Source organism: Prionailurus bengalensis, chromosome A1, assembly GCF_016509475.1.
Source record: "Prionailurus bengalensis isolate Pbe53 chromosome A1, Fcat_Pben_1.1_paternal_pri, whole genome shotgun sequence".
Lineage (NCBI taxonomy): Eukaryota > Metazoa > Chordata > Mammalia > Carnivora > Felidae > Prionailurus > Prionailurus bengalensis.
The window spans coordinates 196,213,155-196,220,188 of record NC_057343.1 but is presented as its reverse complement, the minus strand read 5'-3'; the positions used below and the strand labels follow the sequence as shown (position 1 = coordinate 196,220,188).

At 43.5% G+C, this 7,034-nt stretch overlaps 1 pseudogene; it reads right to left on the bottom strand.

Moving 5' to 3' along the window:
* Positions 1–1,059: 1,059 nt before the first annotated feature.
* On the bottom strand, positions 1,060–1,792 carry LOC122476462 (annotated as a pseudogene).
* Between the last annotated feature and the right edge of the window lie 5,242 nt (positions 1,793–7,034).

The following is a 7,034-nucleotide window of genomic DNA, read 5'->3' as shown; positions in this document are numbered from 1 at the left end:
CAAACCTCTAGACTGTGCAAGATAGACAAGGCATTCCCACCCCACCCACAGGAGGGGCTTAGGCAGGTGAAGAGTGTGGAGAGTGGGGGGTCGCAGTAGAGTTCAAGTACTCACAGTTTCCCCATCCACACCCCCAGATTACACTGTACCCGGGCCGTGAGGGAAGATCCCAACCTTGGGGTTCCTAGTGGCGTTAACAGCTCTTTTCTCAGAAACCTCAAGATGAGTTCCTTACCCTCTTTCCCTGACAATAACAAACCAAATTCTGTACCTGGGCAAGGAGGGAACCTCAGCACTCCACTTCCAAGACCCCTCCTTCCTTATTTGGAGTGATGGGGGCAGGGTGGGCTTCACTTGTAGTGAATAGGTTGGGTTTAAGTGGTAATAGATGAGGGGAAGGGAGAGAACTGAGGATCTTGGGAGGCGGGCTTGGGGGATGCTGATGAGGTTCTGACAGCCCTGGTCCGTGCCCCCAACTTCATCTCTACCCCATACCGAGGCCCAGAATCCCTGCGAGTCCACTGCAAATGTGATATGGGGTGGGGGTTGGGGGGGAGTGGGAGCAAGGGGAGAGCTTAGGAAGGGCCAGGACTGGGCTCCAGGCCTAGCAATTGAGCTCTGATCTTCTAGAACAGCTGAATCCTGGGGAACACAGGGTAGTCTACCAACCCCCACACCCCAGACTTCCTGGCTTGGGCAGAGCCGTGGGAATGGGTGGGGGGAGGGTCCTTCCAAGGGTATTACATAAAGATATAACCATTAAAAATTTTGAGGGGAGAAGTGACTCTCAGCCTCTTGCTTCCCCAAGTTGTGAATCTCCCTAGTGCCCAATATATAGGGCTGAGGGTGTCCCAGAGAGCTGAGGAAGAAGGCTATATGCCCTCTCTGACAGGATGGGGCCCAGAGAGGGGGCCCATTAGCACCGTGCAATGTTGGGGCACCCCTGGCAGCCTGACTGACCCCCAGGCAAGGGCCCTCCCAAAGCTGGAGTGCCCACTTGCTAAAGCTTCTGTATCCTTGAGGGGGACCCCTGTAAGGGAGGGGGGAGGTGATGGGAGAAGGCTTGGCTGAAGCCCAGGCAAGGGTCTCAGCTAGGACCCCAAAGGGCCCCTCTGGGAGTCATGATTTGAAGAATCTTCATACCACGAACTGGCCCAACAGAACCACAGACAGAACTATCAGCACGTTCAGGATGGGGCCTTTTCCCAAGTTCAGGGCTGCCACCCAGCTGCCCCTCTGTGCAGTCTACCCGGCAATGCAATGACGCAGCATGACGTCAACCACCAGTTTGGTCACCCGGCCCAGAAAGCCAGTCAGGCCGTGCTGGTAGATGTCGAGGGCCAGGCGGTAGCCAAAGCCCAGGAGAGCCACCACTCGGCCCCAGTTGATGCCGCTCTCAAATCGACTCGAGGCAATCTTGGTGAAAAGATCGTAGGCGTTCTCTGCTGTGGGTTGCAGGCGCTGTAGCATGGCCTGGAACTCTGAATCGTAGCGCTGGTTGATGTTGTCCCCAGTGATGGTGAGTTGCCGACCCACCTGCCCCATGGTGCTGCTAGGTTCTAGGGGCAAGGTGACCATTTCTGGGTCAGTAGGCACAGCTGCCCCCTCAGCCTCCTGCTCCTGCTGCTAATGGTGAAAAACATAGCTGCGGAAAACCTCCTCAGTGTCCCAGGCTACCTACTCCTCCGAAGTAGCAGATGGGGCAGTCTCTTCACACTCCTGCCTGGGAGGACCTGGGCATTGCTCGGATGCCATTTCTTGGGTCCCAGTGGAGGGCAGCGCTAGCCTGCCAGGACCCTCGCCCAGGCCTGGGATGGCTCACGGGGGCAAGGCCAGAGATCCTGAGAGGCCAGCGGCTGCTCCTGGGGGTCAGGTGCCCAGGCCCAGCTTTCTGGAATAGGTATCAGTGCAGTCCCGATGTCTGGACGCAGCTTCTGCTTGCCCCAGCTTGGCCCTCTTCTGGCTTCTTGAAATGGATGCTTCATTGACTTTTAACCCTTTTCTTTTCTTTTTTTTTTTTTTTAATTTAAAAATTTTCAATGTTTTATTTATTTTTGAGAGAGACAGAGACAGTGCGAGCGGGAGAGGGGCAGAGAGAGAGAAGGAGACACAGAATCCGAAATGGGCTCCAGGCTCTGAGCTGTCAGCCCAGAGCCTGATGCGGGGCTGGAACTCACGCACGGTGAGATCATGACCTGAGCCGAAGTCAGACACTTAACTGACGGAGCCACCCAGGCGCCCCTCTTTCTTATTTTCTAATATATATTTAAGACTTTGTCTTTTCTCCTGAGCTTTAGTTGAGATGCATCCCACAAGTTATGGTTTCATTATTATTCAGTTCAAAATACTTTCTAGTACCTTCCCTGCTTTAGATTTTGATCCTTAGAGGTATTTGGAAGTGTACTGTTAATTATATCACTCTATTCTTTTCTGTCTAGTATAATATCTTTGAAAAGTCAGCTATAGGCCTTAGTTTTTTGTCATTTAAAGGCAATGGATTTTTTTTCCTGTAGTTTTTAATATTTTACAGACTTTGGTTTTATCCATTTATATCATGTGCCTATGAATGTTTGCTTGATTTTTTTCCCCAAAGAGTCAAACACAATTTAAGGAATTATTATTTTTTTGCATGTGTGTGTGTGTGTGTTCAATATATATTATTGAAGTATAGTTGACACACAATGTTACATTGGTTTGAAGTGTAAAACACAGTGAGTCGACAAGTCCATATGTTATGCTGTGCTCACAAGTGTAGCGACCATCAGTCACCATACAACACTTACAATGCCATTAACTACATTCTCTGTGTTGTGCCTTTCATCCCCATCCAACACTATTTTAGAACTAAATAGGAAAGATTGAATGAAGTTGTAAGCTGAACTTTCCTGATAGACATTTTCTCATTGAGCTCTGTGTTATGGATTATACCAGTCCCATTAGCCACCTTCATACCATTCACAAAAGATGTACAAATTGTGTGATTTGCTTGAAGAGTCAAGTTTGAAAATAACAATCTTTCCATTCTTTTCGCTTTTAGAACAATTCTCAAAACACATTTATTCTGCTCCCAGCCCATAATTGCTCAATTAAGTGTTTCTTCTAAAAATAACTTGGAGTAAGAGAATCATTTACTTTATATGTATTGAAAAACAGAACTCATCCATTTTCTCCAGTGTTCCATGGAGGAAGAAACTGGTTCAACTAAAGAGGTATTAGTAGAAAATAGGTTTTCCATTTTGGTTCTCTGTTTTAAAGACCAGAGAAAATTCTCTGTTGTTTTCACCTTGATAAAACATAATAGTATCAATAAACTTTTCTTCCTCTGAATCTTGATCTGGCATCCAACATTGATATTTTACTTGCAAGGAATGAATATTTCAAAGCTTGGAGTGTCCTTCCTTCAAACACTGTTGATGGGATTTTCCTTCCTGGAGTACACACTCAGAGGGAAGCAGACATACGGCCATGTTCTCTTCCCGGTCCATCCTATGCCACCCTCTGCCTGGTCCTGGCAATACCCGGACTGTGGACTGTGCCTCTTGCCCACCGTGGCCTCCACCCAAGCAGTCCACAGTGGCTGGTGAGACTCGGTTTTCTTTGTGAATATCCTGCTCAGACTCACAGAACTCTTCGGGTCCTCTGTCCCCCTCTCCCTCGAATTTGTGTCTTGATGTATTTCATCAGTCGTCAGTATTTTCTCCATTATCGCTCCTTCATTTTCTCTTCTCCATCTAGAATCCCAATTATCCATATGCTAAGACCTTTTCATGATGTTTCTATGTCACTTATACCTATTTCTGCATTTTCTATTCCCCCCCCCCCTTTCTCTGCATCTATCTGGATCTTTTCTACTCTTTTCAATAATCATCTCTTCTACTGAGTTTAATCTGGTTTTACACTTATATACTGAATTAATTTCAATTGTTTTAATTTCCAGGCTAGCATTTTCACTCCTTTTTTCTTTAAAAAATAGATTGCAGGTCCCCGGAGAAATTACCCATCTTTTCATTTATTTTCTGGAACATAATCATCATAATTATCTTAAAATTCCTGCCTGATAATTCTAGAATCTGAGCTATCTATGGGTATCTTTCTATTGCCTAATATTTAAAAATTGGATTTTGATCATTTCTGTTTACAGTCATGCCTGGTATTTTTTGCAGTAAATACTTTAAATTGTATATGAAAAATTACACTGGCTCTGAATCATGTTATCTTGTAGAAAGGATTAAATTTCCTTCTGGCTGGCAAAGTGTGGACAGATCACCTTGATTCAACCATGTATTGAGATGATTTCAAGCTCTGTTTCAGGCTTTGTAAGGAGTGTCTATTTCCTACCCCCCTCTTTTTTTTCAGTGTGACTTTTTTGGGGCATAAAATTATATGTAACATTGTATAAATTTCAGTGTACGACATTGTAATTGACATCAGAATACACTATAAAGCAATCACCACCAAAGGGCTAGTTACTATCCGTCACCACAGGAGGGGGGTCTATTTCTGATTTGCCTTGCCCCTTCGGCATGGCCCATCAGGTCTCAACTGAAAGGCCAGTACATTCTTTTTGGTGGGTCCTGAACTCCAGTTTTTGTTTTCACACCTCTCTGGGGCTGCCCAAATCCTTACTTAGTATTTTCACCTCTTAGCAGCTTTTTCAAAAACCATCTTTTAAAATTCTGTTTTGTAGTGAATCCCTCCCTGACCATCCTCCCTGAAGCACTACCCTCATCACTATCATTACTTTTGTTTTATTTTGGAATTTACAAAAAAGTTCCCAAATACCCTTTACCTAGTTTTCCCTAATGTTAACATTTTACATAAAATGATATATTTTCCAAAAGTAAGGAAGCAACATTAGCATATTACTATTAGTTAAACTATAAATTTTATTTGAATTTCTCTCTCTTTTTCCTTTTTTGTCCCTTTACTGTTCTGGACTCCGATCCAGAACACCACATGACATTTAGTCGTCACGTCTCCTTAGTCTCGTCTGCACTGTGACAGATCCTCAGTCTTTCCTTGTTCTTCATGACCTTAACCATGAGCAGTCATGGAATGCTGGTCAGGTATTTTGGAGAATGCCAGTCACTTTTAGTGTGTCTAATTTTTTTTTTAATGATTAGATTGGGGTTATGAGTTTTTGAAAGAGTATCATGGAGGTGAGGTGCCCTCCTTGTCATGTGGTAACAGTGGGTACATGATATTCCCTGACTTACCACTGTTGATGTTGACCTTGATCATTTAGTTTAGGTGGTGTCTGACAGGTTTCTCCATGGCAGAGTTACTATTTTTCCATTCCCACACTGTGTTCTTTCCATGTGTTTTTAAGTCCTGCTTTTACTTAAGGAGAGGGAAATTAGCTCCACCTCTTGGAGGAAGTTATCCCCTATGTTTGCTTGGTTTCTTACACTCCCACCACCTACACCTGCATTTGAGAATTTGGCAAATGCACTGATGAGAAATTGCCTGCGGGATGTTGGTCTCACTTTTCTGTGGTTCCTTTTTCTCTAGGGTTGTGGCTCTTCAATTTCTGACTGCCTATAACTCTTTTTGAGGGGCCTTGTACCCCATGGGAACTGCTAAGCCACTGTTTTTTGTTTTGCCTTTTTGTTCTGCAGTGAGATTCAGAAAATGCCCCGAGTGGAGAAGGCACTGATTCAGCCCTTCAAGTCATGGCCACCTTGGTTGCTCCAACTTAACATTCAGTTTTATTTTTGACCCAGTTTTTATAGTTTTTTCTCAGTGGGATAGTTTTCAGGCACAAATTACCTCTTCATAGTAAAGAAAGGAGGGAGCAGGGAGAGAGTAGAGAACCACTGAAGGGTTCTCACCACTACTCTGCACTATGCTCATGTCTCCCTCAGCTAGCTCGTTTATGGACCCTCTTTATCTCTGTCTTACCTTATGCTTTCCTCGGGGAAAGTTACTTTTTTACTTCTATGCTTCCATCAAGCATTTTTTCTTCTCTAGCTCTCACTTCTACTTTTACACCCAACCCATAGTCCATTCTTTACACAGTAGCCAGAGTAAATCTTAATTTTTTTAATTTTATTTTTTAAATATTTATTTATTTATTTAATTCATTTATTTAATATAATTTATTGTCAAATTGGCTTCCATACAACACCCAGTGCTCATCCCAACAAGTGTCCTCCTCAATGCCCATCACCCACTTTCCCCTCTCCCTCAGCCCCCATCAACCTTCAGTTTGTTCTCTGTCTTCAAGAGTCAGAGTAATCTTTAAAATATTAAACTTTCAGGGGCACCTGTGTGGCTCAGTTGGTTGGGCATCCGACTTCAGCTCAGGTCATGATCTCACAGGTTGTGAGTTCAAGCCCCACATTGAGTTCTTTGCTGTCAGCACAGAGCCCTGTTCAGATCCTCTCTTCCTTTCTCTCTGCCCCTCTCCTGCTCATTCTCTCTCTTCCTTTCTCTATCAAAAATAAAAATAAAAATTAAAAAAAAACCATTTAAAATATTAAGACTTTTCACTGAATTCCCTTTGTACTTAGAATGCAATACAGTTCCTCGCCACAGACTTAGATGATCAGCCCTGACCTCCCCTCTGTGACCATACCTTGTGCCACACCCCCCCCTTATCTCACCAAGCTACCAATTTTTTTCACTTGTTTTTGAGCCCAGATCTTTTTGTCATTCATATCTCAGTTCAAATGCTGCTTCTCAACAAAGTCTTGTGTGACGATTCTCCCTGAGGTACCTCTTTCCCATCCCTATCATCCATTTTGTTTTATTTTTCTTCGTAGCATTTATCTTTATCTAAAAGTTTTTGTTCATGTATACATTTACTTTTTCATTTTAAAATTTCATTTAAAGCAGCACAACAGTAAAAACTTTCTTCTTCACTGTATTGCCAGTACCCATAGTAGTTCTTGGCACATAGTAAAATTTAATGAATGAATCAAGTCCTACAAGATTTATTTACTATGTGACATGCATTGTGCTTCATGCTCCTGAGAACTCTCTTATTAAATTATCACAATAACTCTATGAAGTAGAGTCTATTATTGTCCCCA